We start from the raw sequence: 19,429 nt of genomic DNA, 5'->3' as shown, positions 1-19,429 counted from the left end.
GCGATAGCCTCGATAAAAATGAGCTATATTGAGCACCCACAACTGAATCTTACCGTTTCAAGTTGACATATATTTTCTGAAGAATTCTTCGTTTACTGCGAAGTATTTACACGCAGTTGGTGGTAATAAAACGCGTCGCAATAAGGTTACATCCGCTGTTTCTAACAGGAGCCATATGTCAGCGTGTCAGTTTTGATCATTTTTACGTTGCTGAATGAATTCCGAAAAATCTAGCTCCTATCCAAAACGTCCTGCAGTCGCGGTATACGGTAAAAAAATTTATGTTTTTGTCCTAAAGGTCTCGCAACATGGTGCCTAATTATCTCTCACTCCGATCATTGTTATAATTGATATAAAAAATAATGAATAACCATAATTTGTTTAGAAGGGTGCATCGTCTTCATTTTGCTACTAGCCTGCCATACGTTGTAATAAATAAAGCTGGATGTTTGATGATGATAATAGAGGTAACGAGTTCAAAGCTTTGTCGTTAATTAATTGCTAGCAGAAAGCACAGTGTGTATGTCCGTGGTGCGCATGCACAACCGGACATTATATAACGTATTTTTTTCCTAATACCAATAATAGGTCAAAACAGAAAGCCAAAAGGTCTATAACTTGGAATATCATAACTGAAAAGCTTAACTACTGTGTTGCTACACGCTAAAGCTTACCTATGGTGAGTGACTAGTCTGAAAATTGGCCCTTATATTGCACCATGCAAGAGTAGAAGTAAATGAAAATCAGTATTCAAAATCAAAGATGCAACAGGGATATTGTCCCGTAACACGCTACCTTGAAGAAGTTGAGATGGAGAAGGCAAGTTTTGATCCACAGGAGTGTTTCTCAATGACAGCAGAGCCTTCCGCCAGTCCTTGCCTTCCACACCACACTTTTGAATCATGGCTTCAACTGTCCCACCCCAACGCTCAACCCGATCATTTTTGGCAGGGTGCAAAGTAGAGCTAGTGTAGTGCTCTATTGTCCAGTGTTCACAAAATGTAGCAAACTCATTACACCGAAACTGTGAACCATTATTTGAGATTACCGCCTCAGGACATCCAAAGTCTGAAAAAAACTTCCCTTAGACTACTGATCACCTAAGAAGCAACAGCAGAATGTTAGAGGCATTTAACCACCAGAAATTTACTCAGGTAGTCCACAACTAAAAGGCAATCATCGCCACCAACAATAAACAAATCAGCACCTACTACTTGGAACAGATATTGAGGCACCGAAGTAGATATTAATGGTTCCTTAGCCTCTGCTCTATAAAATTCCCTGCATTGTTCGCAAGACAGTCACTTTTTTTCTATTCTTCGTCTGATCCCTTGCCAAAACACTGTTGCCTGAGCTTTTTTGCAATGTTTTGCTTACTCCTTGGTGAGCCAGATGTACATAGATCTCTAAGAACTTCATGTCGCAGCATTCTTGGTATCACCAGTTGAGACCAATAAAAAACTATTCCATCAACTACAGTGAGCAAGTTTTGAAGACTCTAATAGGCCAGTGCTCTACCAGCACAGCTTTTTCGCTCTGTAGGCCATCCTTTATTAATATAGCTCATAACCATTGCCAACTCCTCATCGTGAGCAGTGGCTCATTGATATTTAGCCAGAAATTTCTCTGAGCGTATCACCACAGAACATATTTGTACCATTGGTTCAATGATCAGGTCAGTATTTTTTTCACATCGGTGGGACAACTCTGGTAAAATGTCGGCTAAAATCATTTCTTTACCAGGCTTGAAGGTTAACCGCATGACAATAGGATAAGTCAAAAGTTCATGCCTCATCTTTGCTAGCTTTGGAGTCAGATCTCCCACATCTTTTTGAAACAACCCCCAGAGGCTTCTATGATCTGTGTCAATCTTGATCGGACCCCTTCCTATATGTAGTATTTGAACCTCTGACAGACAAACACAATGGCTATAAGCTATTTCTCAATTTGAGAATAGTTTTGCTGTGATGCTGTAAAACGGGGTGCAGGGTCAAGGTATGCCCAAACCGGTGATTGCAGAATAGACTTCTTGATACTTGCAAAAGCATCAATCTGCGGCTTTTTCCACTGAAACTGGACATCCTTTCTACACACTTGTTGAAGTGATACAGTTAGCTAAGAGAGATTCTCAATAAACTTGCACAAGTAAGCGACAAAACCCAAGTAGCTCTCTAGTTCTTCTCTATTCTGAGGAACCATCATATCTTCAATAGCTTTCTGCTTACCTTGTTGTGGCTTGATACCTTGGACTGTCAATAAGTGACCCAAAAATTCTACCTGATTTTTACCTACCACACATTTATCTTTGTTGAGGGTTATGCCTGTGCTTTTCAATTTGGCCAACACTTGCTCTAGCCTGCTATTATGTTCACCAAAGTGTACTGCCATGAACTAAAATATCGTCAACGAATACCTCTACTCCAGGCACTCCTGCCACTACCTCCATCATTAACTGGTGGAACAGTTCCGGAGCTACACTGATGCCCATAGGCAGTCTTAAGTACCTATACTTTCTATACGGAGTGGGGAAACTCAACAGTTTCGATGATTTAACATCTAATGACACCTGATGAGACCCTTGCTTGGCATCCAAAGTACTAAAATAACGTGACCCCGATTTGCGAAAGAATATTTCTCCATTGGTTGGTATCATGCATTGAGACCTGATTAGTTGTGGATTGAGGTGTTGAAGATTGAGGCAAACCCTAATTGCTCCATTAGGCTTGTTCACAATAACTATAGGTGACAACTACTCTGCAGGCTCTCTGTCTTTACAAAGGATGCCACTTTGCTCTAGGCTGTCTAGATCTTGCTTGAGTTTTGTTATAACACTATAAGGAATGTGTTTAGTATGCAATGCTTTAGGAAGCGAATCTGGTTTCAGTTGGAGAGATACTGTTTGTTTGAATTTGCCCAATCCCTGAAAAACTTCCCCATATTACCCAGTATACTTGTTATGCTAGGGCCCTGTTTTACCTCAGATACAATGCCATGCAATAAACCCAAATCCCTGCTAGTGGATAGTGTAGTGTAAGGCTTATGATGTTTTCACCATCATCTCTTATCATGTTTTCATGCCTGAGTCAGCATTTAACTTTGCAGCTGGCATGTCGCCACCTGCGCTATGTGTGTTTGATATATCTGATTGATCATGTGACTGTGACTCATGTGAATCACGTCTGTCTGACTGGATATCGGTGTCTGAATGACCACCCGTACCCGACATATTTAAGCCTTGTAAATCAATGTCCCATCACTTTTCACAATATAAAATGCGGCAGCAAAAAATGTGAGGAATTAATTTGGTCAAGTTCAGCTCTCAGTTTTACAGAAAATATAGTACTGGTTCTGCATTCCAAGAAGCTAAGTTACTATAATGTATGAAAACCATAAAATTCTTAGCTGTACTGTACTAAAGATTTGTCTAGCAAGTATGTATTTATACAATAAAACCTATGAATAACAAATAAGCTAAGACAAAAAACACAAATGTTATGTGATGCAATGCACAGTAATTGTTGTTATGTGATTAGTTAAATTCTTCCTGTCATACGGTTGCGCGTGTACGCTATATACCACAAAGCTCTATTTGCTATCTATAATGCTAATCGTTGCTTGCTTGTTGCTTGCAAGTGGTTGTACAAGTGCTTCTATGTTAGTGTGATGACTGGGTGTAATGATGAGTTAATACACCAATGTTGCTTCTATACTATATAAATGTGACTGAGCGTAATTTAATACACTAATGATGCTTTGGTTGAAGAGGACTGCTATCTGCTACTGTTGTATGATGTGGCGAGACTGATACCTGGTACTGTACTGTCAGCTCTGTTTTCTGTTTCTTTGCACTGTTGATCGGCAAGGTTTCACTGTAGTGTAAGGCTTATGATGTTTTCACCATCAAGTCAAACACAAGGCAAGATGCACTGGTCAGTGGTCATGGGTACTTTGTTAACTTTATCTGAGACTGCAAGATCTAGTTGACCGACCGTGAAACCTGTATACAAATGATAAAACTGCTAAAATATGATAATAGCGAAAGCTGTATAAAAAAGGCATGATAACATAATATGTCATAGAGTGCATGCATACCTATTGGTACATACAAGTACATGTAGATCAAGCATGATGGCTATTAATATTGTCACTAAAAGAGATGACCAAGCAGTGTAAGAAATACTAGTAGTATAAAGTAAAAAGAAAATTCAGATAATATTGATTAATAACTAACCTTTTGCGCCTTAATTCTATTATGTCACTATAATTGCTTTATAAGGAAGGCCATTGTGTAGTAGTATTATTCGTGTAATCTCAGTATAAATGTGAAGAGTATAATAGGTAAAATTTGTCAAGAGCTGAAAGCATTGACATAACAATAGCTTCTTGACTGCTGTACTACTGGTGCTACTAGGACTAAAAGCCCAAGCTGACCTAAATTTCATAACTTTTGGAGGTAAAAAATGCTGCCAGTGATTGGACACTGATATAGGCCAGTTACTATGTCACTTGTTTTTTATTTGTTTTGGCAGTGATGACTTTAGAGTCACAACACTCTCCCACCTAAATTTTAATTTACACTCGCAGGTGGGGGCGCATCGCACTCGGCAAGACATGCAGAATTACTACTAAGAAATATGTGTGGTTAGAAGAGTATATGATTTATTTGAGATAAAATATAAAAGGTAAAGGCGTGGCAAAATGTATATTGTGTCTTGTCACAAAAAACATGTTGGTTATGTAGTATGCAATATACTACTAAAAATGCACTAACAGTATGCTACTAGGTTAAGAAGCATAAAGGAAAACTACAGAGTAATAATATTTCTATAACATAAGTATAAAATGTTCGTCGACCTAATCTTTCATTATTACGACGACCTTTCGCACAGGTCGATACAAAACAACACTCGAAGCCAAAGGTTTACCTAGATTGTCGAGGTTGGAGTTAGCTAGTTTGATGCCAACATTCCTAACTAGGTCGTCAGCCCCTAGCTTGACTTCTATAACTCTACCTACTCGCCATGAATTTCTGGGGACATTTTCCTCCACCACGATTACTGCGTCTCCCACCTTGACACTTGTTCGTTTGCGCTCCCACCTTGAGCGCTGAATGATTTTGGTTAAGTACTGGGTTTTCCCAAGTTCCCAGAACTCTTCAGCAACTTGTGATTTCCTGTACATCTGCCTGCCGTATATTTCCTCTTGATCGAAATCTCCAAGAGGAGGATGTAGTTAAAAGGACTTAGCAGTAAGCAAGTGGTTTGGGGTAAGAACCACTTCATCAGGCTTTGATAGATCGTCAGTAGACAACGGTCTGCTGTTTACCGTCGCCATACCTCATATAGAGAAGTTCTCAGAGTGTTTGTGTCCAGTCTTTGGGCAAATTTACCAGCCATGCCATTTAGTATGGCTCTTATGGATCGTATCTGCCTCTACCATACACCTCCTTGGTGGCTAGCGCCAGGAGTGTTAGTGTGAAACTCTATTTTATTAGCGGTCAGATACTGCTTCAGTTCGGAGTCTCTCATGGAGAGGAGTTCATTTTCCAGCTGGTTCTTTCCTCCTATAAAATTTGTGCCTAAAAGAATGTTTTTACAGGTCCTCTGACTGCTTGAAAGCATCTCAGAGCCTGTAAGAAGCTATCAGTACTAAAGTCAGCTAATACTTCTGTGTGTATGACCCTGGTGTACATGCATGTGAAAACTATTCCCCAACGTTTTATGTCGGACTGTCTCTCTCATGCAATGAATGGCCCAAAAGCGTCCATTCCTACATTGATAAAGGGAGGAATTGGCTCAGTCCTCTTACGAGGCAAGAGACCCATCTGTTGTTCTTCTACTTGTCTTCTTATCTTTTTGCACTTTACACAGCTATTCAACATGCTTTTCACAAGATTTGAAGCTTCCGTCGCCCAGAAGCCTGCTTGTCTGACTGCACCTAGGGTGTAGCTTCTACCCTGATGGTGAGTTTTCTCATGGAAGTGTCTTACATTTAGCTTTGCTGAGTGAGAGCTTCCATCTAAAATTATTGGATTCCTCTCATCAAAGGTCAACAGTGGTGACCCCTGAGCGCGTCCTTTCATTCTCATCATTCCATGATCATCCAGACATGGAGTCAACTTTCGAATTTTGCTTTGCTTATGAACTGGTCTATCCTCTGTTAGCAGTTTGACTTCAGCATTGTAGTGCTGATTTTGGTCAGCTCTAATAAGCAGCTTTTCTGCTGTCTCTAGATCCTCACAAAGGAAAAGCGGCCTTTTCCAAGACCTCTCACGCAGCATCTTCTTTGCATTAGCAATAGATCGCACTAAGCAATACCAGCTACTTGACTTGTTGGTAAGTGTAATTAGGAAATCTCTATCAGTGCTTACTTTCATAACTGTCTTTTCCTTTTTCACTTCTGGGTCATTGATTGCTACAGAAGGATTACTCCTGGTTAAGTAGCTGCTGATGTCTACCTCTTTCAAGAAGAGGGGACCTGTTAGCCATACTGAATGTGGCAGTTGTTTGATTGGCAGCCCTCTAGACGCCAGGTCAGCTGGGTTAAGTTTACCTGGTATATGATACCATTGAGATACTTCGGTTAGGTTCAGTATTTCTTGTATTCTATTTGCCACAAACATGTGGAATCTCATCTTACTCTTGGATAAATATCCTAAGACGATCTTGGAGTCTGTCCAATAGAAATGTGCATCAACTGTGAGTTGTAGCTCTTTTTTAAGAGTGTGACCAAGTCTTGCTGCTTTCACAGCACCCTGTAACTCAAAGCGGAGAATTGTCATAGCTTTCAAAGGTGCTACCCGTGCTTTTCCTAGCAACAGGGAAACGTGAACCTCGTTGTTGTCATTAACAATACGAAGGTAGGAGCAAGCTCCAAATCCTTCTAAACTAGCATCACTGAAGTGGTGAATTTCAGTTCTGTTTATTGCTCCAAACCCTGTAGGCTTTTTGCATCTTGGTATCTGTATGCCACTCAGTTGTTGTAGCTGGCTGATCCAGTGGTTCCAATTCGACTCTAGCTCTGTGCTTACCTTGTCATCCCAAGCTCCTTGCTCTTGGCAAGCTTTCTGCATTAGGATTTTTCCTTGCAAAACAAATGGAGCAAGTAGTCCAAGTGGGTCGTATATTTGAGAGGTCATAGATAAGATTCCTCTTCGAGTGGCTGGCCTTTCTTTCAAGTTGTTAATAAATTGGAATGAATCCGTTTCTGTGCACCACTCCATTCCGAGTGTGCGTTCTGTTGACAGCAGATCACCGAACAAATCTATGCCTTGTGGGTCTTTGTTTATTTCAGTTTCTGGAAGTTGTGCTAAGACTGCTTTGCTGTTGCTGGTAAATTTGTGCAACCGTATGTTTGCGTTTGCACAAATTTTGGTAGTGTTCTGTATAAGCTCAAGGGCTTCTTGTTCTGAAGCCACGCTAGTAATGCCATCATCGACATACCAGTCTTGTAGCACAAATTTCAGCTGGCATATCATTCATGTCTGCAGCTGGCATATCATGCATGTGTTTCTGAGCAATAGTCCTCAACCCAAAGGAAGCCACTCTCGGGTAAAATGTAGCCCCAAATAGAGCTACCCCCATACGATACTCGACTATGTTCATTTCATTGTCAACCCACAAGAATCGTAAAAAATCTCTGTCAGTTTTATCTACATAAAAGTTGTAAAATATATTTGCTATGTCACAACTTACTGCCACTGATTCTCTCCTAAATCTGCAGAGAACACCCAGTAGACTATTTATCTGGCCAGGGCCAGATAACAAATGATCATTGATCGATGTGTTCTGATATTTGGCACTTGCATCGAACACTACTCTAAGCTTGCCTTTTTGTGGGTGAACTACTCCAAAGTGCGGCATATACCCCACTTCACCAAGAGTAGTAACATGTGCCATATCAACCGGTTCTGCTTGACCGGTTCTGATTAGGTCATCAATCACTGTTGAATATTTGTTTCTGTAAGCTTGATCTCCTCTAAACTTTCTCTTCAGAAATTCTAAGCGTTTCAGAGCCATACCTTTGTTATTAGGTAACACTGGCCGTTCTTTAAATGGAAGAGGCATTTGAAGATATCCATCCTCTCTTTGGACAGTTCCAGTCTTCATGACATCAATGAATTTTAGATCGTCTTGTGACACTGCTTGACCACCCTGAGTATCACTAAATACTGAATGCCCTGACATAGGGCTTGGATTTACCTTGACGTTGTGGACATTTTGAACAGGTAACATGCCATTTTCTTTCCCTCCGCACAATGTCCATCCAAACAATGTACGCACAGCAAAAGGCTCGCCAGGATCTCCTATTATGTACTCCAAAGGTGCTAGTGCCTCGGAGCAATTGATGCCCAAGAGCAAGCCTACTGGAATATTGAGAGCTGGGGAGAACTGGTTGGCTACTTCTGTTAAGTGCTGGAGCTTATTAGCGTGGTTTTGAGTAGGAATCTGAAGCTTGTTATATGGTATCTCTTCTTGTTGGTAGGCATCAATTCTTATCTGAGAATCAGAGCTTTAGGCCCGGAGGCGCAAGCCTTGGTGCTTTGGCACATGCCTAACTGTCTCACCATGCAATGTTCCCATAGTTAGTCTCTTTTTTTCCTACCAGATTAAGAGCTTCAGCTATTTCCTTTGATACAAAACATGCATCGGACTGTGTGCCCAACAATGCATAAACAAGCTCCTCTTTTTGTAAGTGTGGTGCCGATACAAACACCGGTACCACCATGCTAAGCATACCATTTATTCCTTTGGTGACAGCATGACTATTAACTCCTTTTACCTCCTTGTTGCCAGTTTTGTCAATGGTCTCTTGAGAAGAGCAAGAATCTTGAGCTTGTTTCTTAGTTTGCGTACTTTGGGAAGTGTCTTTTCTCCATTCTTGATGGAGAATAGTTGGATGAGGTTTCTTGCAAAACTGGCATTGACTTTTGTTCTTACAGTCTTTACTTTGATGATCAGGAAGAAATCATGAAAAGCATAGGCGTCTGTCTTTCAAAAACTGCACCCTCTCTTCATGGTGGATAGCAAGAAGGCGACCACACTCTGACGTTTTGTGATTATGCTTATTACATTGAATGCAGTTGAACCTAGTTTCTTTGACAGTAGCCTTATAGCTATGATGAACTGCCTTTTTTGGCTCTTTAGCCACAGATTTAACTGGTGGTGCATTATACTGTAAAATTGGCTCTGACACTATTTCAGCCTCGTTTCTGACGAACTTAACCAAGTGCTGAAACTTGGGGTACTCTTTTTCCTTCCTTTTGTGTTCTACTATGGTTCTGCCCCAGCTACGTCTCATCCAATCGGGTAACTTTTGACTCATCTTTTCATTCTCTTGGCTGTCATTGAGCATCAGTAACTCTGGAATAGACTCACCAGCACTTGCACACTGACCTAAAAAGTCTGAAAACAACGCAATGCAAGATTGTCTTTTGAAGGAATCTTTGGCCACTGTTCAAGTTTCCTTCTAAAGGCTCTAGCAACTTCGTAGTCATTGTTTCCTTCAACTGAGCTTTGGCGTCAAGATAAGCGTTGCCAGACCTCAACAAGAAGTATCTACTGATCAGTGGGGTTTGGGGTTTGGTCAAGGATCAGTCTGCAGGATGATCTATCGAACATCAGATTTCCAGCAATCTGTAACTCCATTAACCATGTCTCGTGATCAGAACTGTAACATAATCCTAGGACTAATTTGAAGCTGTAGCGAATAACGAGTTCAATGATGGTACCAACCAGTGCCGACTGTTAGTAGCTTCTCATACCGTGTCTTGATTAAATGATTTTTGGAGAGAAGAGTTTGGTCGAATTGAAACCACAATGTTGTCGTTTCTAACAAAATCAATTTTTTGTTGTTCAAAATAATCTTGACAGACAAGATAACTACATATCCCCATTAGGCTGGAAGTCGTATTACCTTGGTCATAATCACTTCGTAGCTTTATCAGCTTTCCCTGAACCACCTTAGATGTTTCTAAGCCATTTTTGTGATTTCCTTAGCTGATATGAGTTTCACATTGATTACCGCCAATTTAGATCCTCATAGTTCTGTAATAGATTTGTAGAGATTTTGGGCGCCAATGGTAAATGCCCTGTGGTTGAACCCACCTCGTTGCTTCTTGTATGACTCATAAACAGAGACCACGAAGTGGGTGGCTACGTAATCGATGTGGTCAATGTGTACCTGATATACTCAGCCAAATTTTTACATCTGTTTGCTATTTCTGTTTGCCAACCTGGTCCGACATTCTTCAATGTGTTAGGCAGGCAGCATAGGCAAAGCTTGAAATTTGATGATTCTCGTAATCTTACTATCAACTTTGAATAGAGTAGCGAATCCTATTGTCTGCACCTTTTTATACACAGTTTTAGTCCAGTGAAAGTGGCCATGTTTGGTACATCATATATGGCGGCTTTCCATGAGCTTGTTGGACATGAATTTGTTGTTGCTGCAAATAAAGATCAGTTGTTTATTAAAACCGAAAGGTTTATTCTCATGTAGCCTGTAGTTTATCGAAAATTTACAATAATTTTATGCTGTTTTTTTAACAGTACTTGCTTGTCGTTGAAGTAATAGCATAGTAATAGCAATATGCATACTGCTATTACATACAGCTGACCTATCAATTTATGGTGAGTCATGAAACAACATCTTTTATAGTACCTGTCATCTTTCTCCTTGTCACTCGAAGTAAATCTTTTAATCACACTCTCAGTGTTGGGTTCCCGATATATCAAGCTTGACTAAGTAAATCAGATAGTGATATTTTCCAATATTTTCTAGAGCGTATTGCTTTTCTCATGTCCTCATACTTTCCTTTGTAGAATTGCTGTCGAATGGGTGAGGGTGGTGGCAACCAGCAGAAAGTTTTATGACAATGTGCCATTGAACGTCAAATGCTACCATTTCAAGATGTACTACAGACATGATGGTGCTATTATGTGATGAATGAAAAAGTTGAACAATTCAACCTGTGCTGGATGTTTGTACTTGTATGTGCAAAATAAATCTCAAGCTTGTAGTATATCTGCTGATTCAATTTATGAAATTGGAAAATTTTAGCAAGTGAAAATACTATAAGAATGAGTACAGTCAAACATGGATAACTCGAACTTCAAGGGACCGAGCAAAAGTGTTCGAATTATCAGAGCATTCAAGTTATCAGAGCACTGTCACAAGTCCATGTATTTACTTATTTATTAGTAGATACATGTACATATGCAAACTATAATATAAATCAAAAGCACAAATGGCTTGTTTCGAATTAAATGCTTCTAATGTAAAGTTTAAAACGTTTTTATCAAAAAGTATAGAGATTTTTCTATCACTTGAGATTGGTTTGTTGTTTGAGGTGATGTTATTGCCAGGACGTTTTTTTAGATTGACATTGGCAAAACTTGATCGTTGTTGAAATGCTCAAAAGAAAAGACATCTTTTTCTTTTGAGCGTTTTACCCACGATCAATTTTGCCGAGTTTTCTTGAAGTTTATGCAACTTCAAGAAAAAGTTACCAAAGAAAAATCCCTTACTTTACCTGGGATTCGTTAAGAGCAACACTCCGAGGCAGTTCAATTAAAAGTTTTACGAGGTTTAACGGTACATTCCATATCACTCACGCTTTTTGAATGGATAGTTATTGAATGTACACACATATTCTGTGTTTAGGTCAAACGATGAATAGTTTTTTAGCTATGACAACGTATACGTTTAATAAAAACAATTTTAAGACGTTTTAAACATTCAACACTCCGACGTTGATTCAACACGGAATCAACGTCGGAAAACTATTCGTCACGGGCTAGCCGGGTCACGCACTCAAGGATTTTCGCCACGCACATACAAAACAACATGCTGTTTTTGTTTTGTATGTGCGTGGCGAAAATCCTTGCGCGCGTGACCCGGCAAGCCCATGCTATTAATCGTATAGCAGTATAAATCAAATTTGACCAAACTTTTAGAAAAGTCGTTGACAAAATTATTTTGCCGATGGTGGTAATAACGACGCTTATGAATTACGAAAAGATGAGGTTTACCTCTATGGCTTTGAATAAAGTGATTTTCTAAAGCGATAACAACCGTTTCGGTAGCTGTTGGGCAAAAAACAGTTCGAATTAACAGTGTTGAGTTCGAGTTATCTATAGCAATTTATCATTACGTGGGAACGGACCAAAGAAACCGTTCGAATTAACCATGTTTTCGAGCTATCCGTGGCCGAGTTATCCATGTTTGACTGTATTTAGCAAATGAACTGTAGTGACTACAAAATTAGTGTAATTTCTTTAAATTGTACATCGAGAATGTATGTATAGTCAAGAGTATAGTATACTATAAATCAAGTATAGTATAGTCAAATGTACAGTCAATAGTCGACAATAGATACAATAGTCGACTTGCGAGATTTCTGTATTAAGATTCTCTACCACCACGCGTTCAATCTATCCCTTGTCTAGTGATCTATCTCTCCTCTATCGATCTATCCCTTGTCTAGTGATCTATCTCTCCTCTATCGATCTATCCCTTTTCTAGTGATCTATCTCTCCTCTATCGATCTATCCCTTGTCTAGTGATCTATCTCTCCTCTATCGATCTATCTCTTGTCTATCAATCTATCTCTCATCCATCAATCTATCTCTCACCCATCAATCTATCTCTCGTCCATCAATCTATCTCTCGTTCATCAATCTACAGTATCTTTTGTATATCAATCTACCTCAGTGTATCAATCTATCTCTTGTCTGTCACACTATCTGCCGTCTACCAATCTATCTGTCATCTATTAATCTATCTCTTGGCTATCACTCTATCTGCCATCTACCAATCTATCTGTCATCTATTAATCTATTTCTTATCAATCTATCTGCCGTGTATCAATCTATCTCTTGTCTATCAAACTATTTCTTGTCTATCAATCTATCTATTGTCTATCAATGTTTTGCCAGCATCCTGGGAAATAACCATATAATTGATTTATTAGTACACCCAAGTGTGCATAATGCAATAAAATTAACATATTTGAGGTATGACTGGTAGATGAAAGCTTTTGTATAATTATGTTTAATTTTCCAGGTTTTGATCACTGATGAAACAATTTTACGATTTGATTGCCAAAACTTCTTTACATTTTACATGTGGAGGTAATGGGTAAACAATTCATCATAATTTAATTTATTTGGGTATATATTCAACAAAAATATATAGAAACACTAGCACGTAATTGAGCCAACCATCTTTTTAGAAACAATTTAGTCGTCAAACAGCACAACTCGTCGCCTGAGAACCAGGGCTTACTGTGGCATAGTCGTGGTCAAGACTAAAGGTTTTTACACCTTAGCTTCCATCTGCTGCCACCACTTACAACATCTGTACATACTAGCCATAGGCCTGATATACATGTAACTTGATCAGATCAGAGTTGTTTTAATAACGATTTGACAACTCCTCAACACCGGCAACAAACGCTGTACTATTCTCATGATAAGTTACACTGTAATAGCTGTAGTAAATTTATGATGTAGAGACAATCAAGCAGTTTCCCTGAAAACATTATCTCAATCAGCTGCGAAAGAGGCTCCATTTTAAAGTGGACCATAATAATAGGCTATAGAGTATAGACAGCCACCTTCAATGTGATGCTGATATATTGATTGACAATTGAGTATAACTTATTTGCGACAGGCTGCCCATCTATATATATATATATTTTTCAAAGTATGTCTGTGTGTCATCTGTCGTATATTTGTCTGTCATTTCAGTTATTGCTATGATTAGAATAGCTGTAGCTGGACAACAATGCAGACGCAAAGTCATTGCCTACCCCCATTAGAAGCCTAGCTTATTAAGCAGCTTACTTGAATTCTCCATTGGCAATGTGCCTGGCTAATAGCTTAAAAGTTACAGTTCTTTGACAAAGTGTCAAAACCTTTACAGTTGTTTTGATTTTTCTCCTAATTTGATTCAACTGCGCAAAACACTTCTCTCATGATATATAGTTTGAAAGTTAGCATGGGAAATGTTGTTATATGTTAAATACAAATCAATTTTCTGTCCAAAGACTTTTATTACCCGGGCAACGCCAGGGAGCACAGCTAGTCACATATAAAATACTCAGCTATCAACATGTGTTTGTATATATAAGACTAACACCTTCAAAAGTCCATGCGCCCAATTTTTGATTCATGACTCAGTAAAATCATGGTTTTAACTTCATAAAACAGTTTTTGCTTTGATGCAAATGAACAGCAGTTGAAATCACCATGATTCCCAATAACTCAAGATAAATTTATATATTTTGCTTGAAGACCATAAAATGAGAACATGGATCTGCATCCCAATCATTACATGTACTTGTAATGCAATTTAAAAAATTTTGGCATTGTTGATATGTCTGTTCTATTTCTTAGTTAAAAGTGTGTGTGTGTACGTACGTATGTAAACACGCATATACGTACATACGTATGTGCGCACATACATATGTACACACAAACGTATAAATTTACATACATACAGATGTACATACGTATGTACATACTTACAAACATACATACATGTACATACATATATATATATATATATATATACATGTAATGGTATATCATGGTACCATTATATACCATTGCATATAATATAATGGTATATACACCATATGGTATATATACCATAATGGCCAAATGATACCATCAAAGATATAGAAGAAGGGTACAAGTACTTGGGGATTATGCAAAGCAACATCAACCACGAAGCCGAGGTACGTCACAAAGCCATTACCGAATACAAGAAACGCTTTCGGCAGGTCTTACGGAGCCAGCTTAATGCCAAGAACCAAGTCATGGCAATAAATACCTACGCACTGCCAGTAATAATATATCCATCAGGCATAATAAAGTGGACTGAGAAAGCCATCAAATAGACGGATATAGCAACTCGTAAACTGCTGACCATGCATGGAGCACGCCACCCAAAATCTGATACTACTAGATTGTATCTCGATAGGAAAGATGGCGGTAGGGGACTCAAAAGTGTACAGCCGACAGTGAAAAAGAAAGCATCAAAGCCTATGCAGCTTCTACGGCCACTTCAGATAAGTTGCTAGGTAAATTTCAATCAGCTGCTCTTACAATGGAGCTTCACCCTGATGATGAAGAAATTGACTGGCACACAAAACCTCTTCATGGTGCTTACCACCGACAAATATCTAAGGTTGGCGATCTTCACCAGACATACATAAGGCTGAACAGAGGAAACCTAACGGCCAATACAGAGACGCTAATCATGGCAGCCCAGGAGCAAGTTCTCCCAACAAGGCAACTCCAAACAAAAATCTATCACACTAGAGATAATCCTAGATGCAGACTGTGCAAAGATGCACCTGAGACTATCCAACACGTCATCAGTGGTTTCAAGCAGCTAGCAGGAAATGCATACACTGAGCGGCATAATCATGTCGCAGGTGTTGCGTATAGAAGTCTATGTGACGAGTATGGCCTTAATAAACCACAACACTGGTGGGAGGCTCCTGGTCAATAAAAATAACCGCACTAAGATCCTCTGGGACTTCTACATCCGGACTGACAAGCATGTCCTATCAAACAAACCAGATATAGTGGTGGTGGACAAGGAGAACAAGAGGGCTACTATAATAGATATAGCAGTACCCATTGACTACAATATAGACAGCAAAGAAAAAGAAAAGGTAGAGACTTATCTCCCTCTTGGAGAAGAGATTGAAAAATGCTGGGATGTAACAACAACTGTAATCCCAGTTGTCATTGGAGCACTGGGTGCAATAACACCGGCGCATAAAATGTGGCTTGCTTAAATACCAACAGCAATCAACTCAGGTGAGTTGCAGAAAAGTGCGCTACTGGGAACAGCTAAGATCTTGAGGCGAGTGCTCAAACTCCCAGGTCTTTGGTAGGAGACCCGAGTTAGAGCAGAAATTACCACCCATACGGGTTAACCGGGGTGAGGAAACAATGTTTTATATATATATATATATATATATATATATATATATATACTCATAACTACAGACAGTAATGTTTCGGCTATTGAAGCCTCATCGGCGCAGCTCATAGCTTAGGCAAGGGACACAAATCCCATTACCAATGAGAGTAAACTTAAACCTGTTACCGAAGAAACTTTTATTGTAATCCTAGCAAAACAGACTATTTAGCTATTACTTGTTCATTATTTCACACTTACATTTAAACCCAATTATAGTTGTTTTACTTTTGTTAATTCATTTAAATTTTTACATTTCTTCATGATATGAAATTTGAAAGTTACAGTTGTTTGACAGAGTTTGAAAACCTTGACAGCTGCTTTTCTCACCTAATTTATTTCAACTACACAAAACACTCTTCTCATGATATGTAGTTTGAAAGTTAGAATGACAAATGTTGTTATTATGTTAAATGCAAATCTATTTTTTGTCCAAATGCTTTTTTATTACCAGGCCAAAGCAGAGTAGTACAGCTAGTCCCCAATAAAACAAAAAGTTGTCAATTAAACCTGAACAATGCATACATTTTGTGAAAGCTAATAAATGAAGAATCCAACTACACCATAATCTACGTAGGTTGTAAACGTTCATTAAATACACTATCTTTGACCATAAATTATGGGGAGACAACTTTGTAAAATTTGAAGAATGGAAATTGTAAAAGGAGTTGTAAGCAAGGGTTGTCTTCTTCTCTTGAATGCATTTTTACAGAAACAAGTAAGATTTAGTGTGAAGATCATCTGCACAAAATTTTTAGGAATTATCTTCATCATTTTTCATTTTAATGCAGTTTTATTCTAAACTGATGAAGTTAAAAATAAGAAAAGAAAACATATTGATAATATTCCAGTATACAGACTGCACTAGATAGACAGAAAATTACAATAAATTAATAGTTAATAAAATATAATTATATTGTAATATAATGAATATTAATTAAATTAATTAGAGCAACCTAAATGACAGCCCATTTTGCACGCTGCACCCCAGGTGCGGGATCGCTTACAGACTTTGGCAGACTGATTGAAACAGACACCGCAATCACTTACCCTTTTCTTGGAGCCTGAGTTAGTTGATGACCGTCAGCAATTGCCTGTTTGTCTTCTTTATTGACAATAGTCATACTAACTACATAACTATTTCAGACAAAAAGTTGGTGATGTCCATCTTTGTGTAAGGGTTTTTCAGCTTGAAAAAATCATGGCAGTTACAAAGCGTAATGTCTATTAAATTCCAAGCAACTTTCATCCAACATCTATGTGTTGCACTGCACACTTGGCTGCAATATGATAAACCTTCTTATTGCTCAGGTCTGCCCCACACATACCTTTAATGAAAAGCAAAACCATGACGGGTATGTTCTGCTCATGAGCCCTACAAGAAGTACGATGGGCTTTGTGCCAGTAGAGACCAGCAACGCAGGCTAGCGCTAAGACGCCGTATCACGATAAGCACAAGCTAAGATAGTACCAGAGCCACTCTTCATGTACTTGGACTCCTGGACGTGTAGGTAGGCATCACCTTTTGATTAGCATCTGATAGCCTTTGTTATATGTGTTGCAACTAGTCAATAAATGTTTGCCAACTGTAATCGATTGCCTCTTTTCACATGGAATGTCAAAGTCCCTGCCGGAATAAAGTTCTATGTGCATCACATAGCCTGACCTACTATCATATAGCTGGAATTTTTATACCGAATTTTGAGTAGTGTTTATTTGGCAAATACTGAACGTAAATGCTACTGCTGCGCATGCCTACCATCCCTATCATATTATCATCAATAAAACAAGCTGATAGTAACAGAATATTGTTTGAAGCAGCGATTTAGAAGGTCAAGTAGGTTTCGCACTTTGTACCAGGGATCAAAGCCTTGCTCTCCTCGCTGAGGTTGCCGTTTAATGTTGTATAGATGAAAGAATCTATGAATTAGGGTAAATCGGCCATAGCTCATCGTATCCCTGCAAGACCTACCATGAGCATACAACACCAGTATGTGAACTTTTGTATGCAGCTATAGATAAAATTTGAAATTGTAATTCAGAGCAGACACTAAACTGCATGCAAAAGTTGACATTGAAAATTCGAATATTGCATGCAAATGCGATGGAGACTAATTCTATTTTCACACGAGTATCCAAGCAATTTTCCCACCTACACCAATACTGATTTTATTTTTATTGAAACTTGTCCATGTGTCTGACATCTATTCAGATAGCATACTGTTTTCCAAATTTTACAGCTGTGTGATAAGAGTGGCATCTAGATCAAAACTTCGAGCTGATTTCAAATATTTGGTTTCCACACCTCTCAGATTGTTCATTTTTGAGCATTATAGTTAATATATTATTTTAACTAAATAAATGTCTGTAATGTTTTATGTTCTTCTACCAACAAAGTGATAATGAAAATGGCATATAAATACTAAATAACTAGCAATAACCTAAGTTGAAATCAATTCTGATAACACTAAAATATTTATTATTCAAGTATTAGAATAATATTTCAATTGTATTATATAATATCATGTATTCCCAGTTTGTTGATATTGTGGCAGCTTTACAGTTTGTCCTTGTTATTCCGCAACTCCTATATCATTACAGATCTGCAAAACAAAATGAAAACTATTTTTAAAGACTCAGACCATGTATATATAATATTTTAGTATGCATATATTTATCATTAATGCTTATTAAGTATTAACGGTGTACTTTATTATGCAAGTGAAATCGCAATTAGTCAGTCTTTTATACAGTATGACATATATGTATTCTAATCAATCATGAAGCACACCTCTGGTAACAATATCACTCAAATACTAACCTTCTAATTCACAGTCATCTGAGTTTTCTGCATCCACTACTTTCATCTCCATCCTCTTTATTTCTATTGCTACAGCAGCTGCATCTGCACATGTCCGTACACTTGAGATCTGTATTGTTGCACTTACAGCAATGAGACTGGCACCCAGTTTTGCATCGACAAAACATGTCCACGAGCACATCAGGAGGTGCTGGTTGTTGTGTCATCCATCTAGCTTTAAACTCTCCACCTTCCATAAACCATCCATGTTGCTAGGGAGATGGGGCATTGATGATGATTTGCTTGGCTCTTCTCCATATCGCGCAGACCTGCCAACCCTGGAGTGGGGAAAGGAGTGAGAGTCTATTTTGGGGGCAATGTAGCCTGTCTTGACAAACTGATGTTTTTGCGGAGTTGTTCCCCCGTCGAGCGGGCGAGCAACACAACAGCTTGTCACAAGACGTACTGCACCTGATGCATCAGCTGCACTTATAGGGAGTTGTTCTCTTCCGTCTATGCGGCTTGGTTGCGATGTTGTCGGTCGCTCCATTGGTAATCAAAATGAGTTTCGCGCAAAAATTTATGTTGAAAAAATAAGATAACAATGTTCAACCACAGACCAGTCTCTGC

Source organism: Watersipora subatra, chromosome 10 (genome assembly GCF_963576615.1).
Source record: "Watersipora subatra chromosome 10, tzWatSuba1.1, whole genome shotgun sequence".
NCBI lineage: Eukaryota > Metazoa > Bryozoa > Gymnolaemata > Cheilostomatida > Watersiporidae > Watersipora > Watersipora subatra.
The sequence above is the reverse complement of the archived record's forward strand: the minus strand, read 5'-3'. Positions refer to the sequence as shown.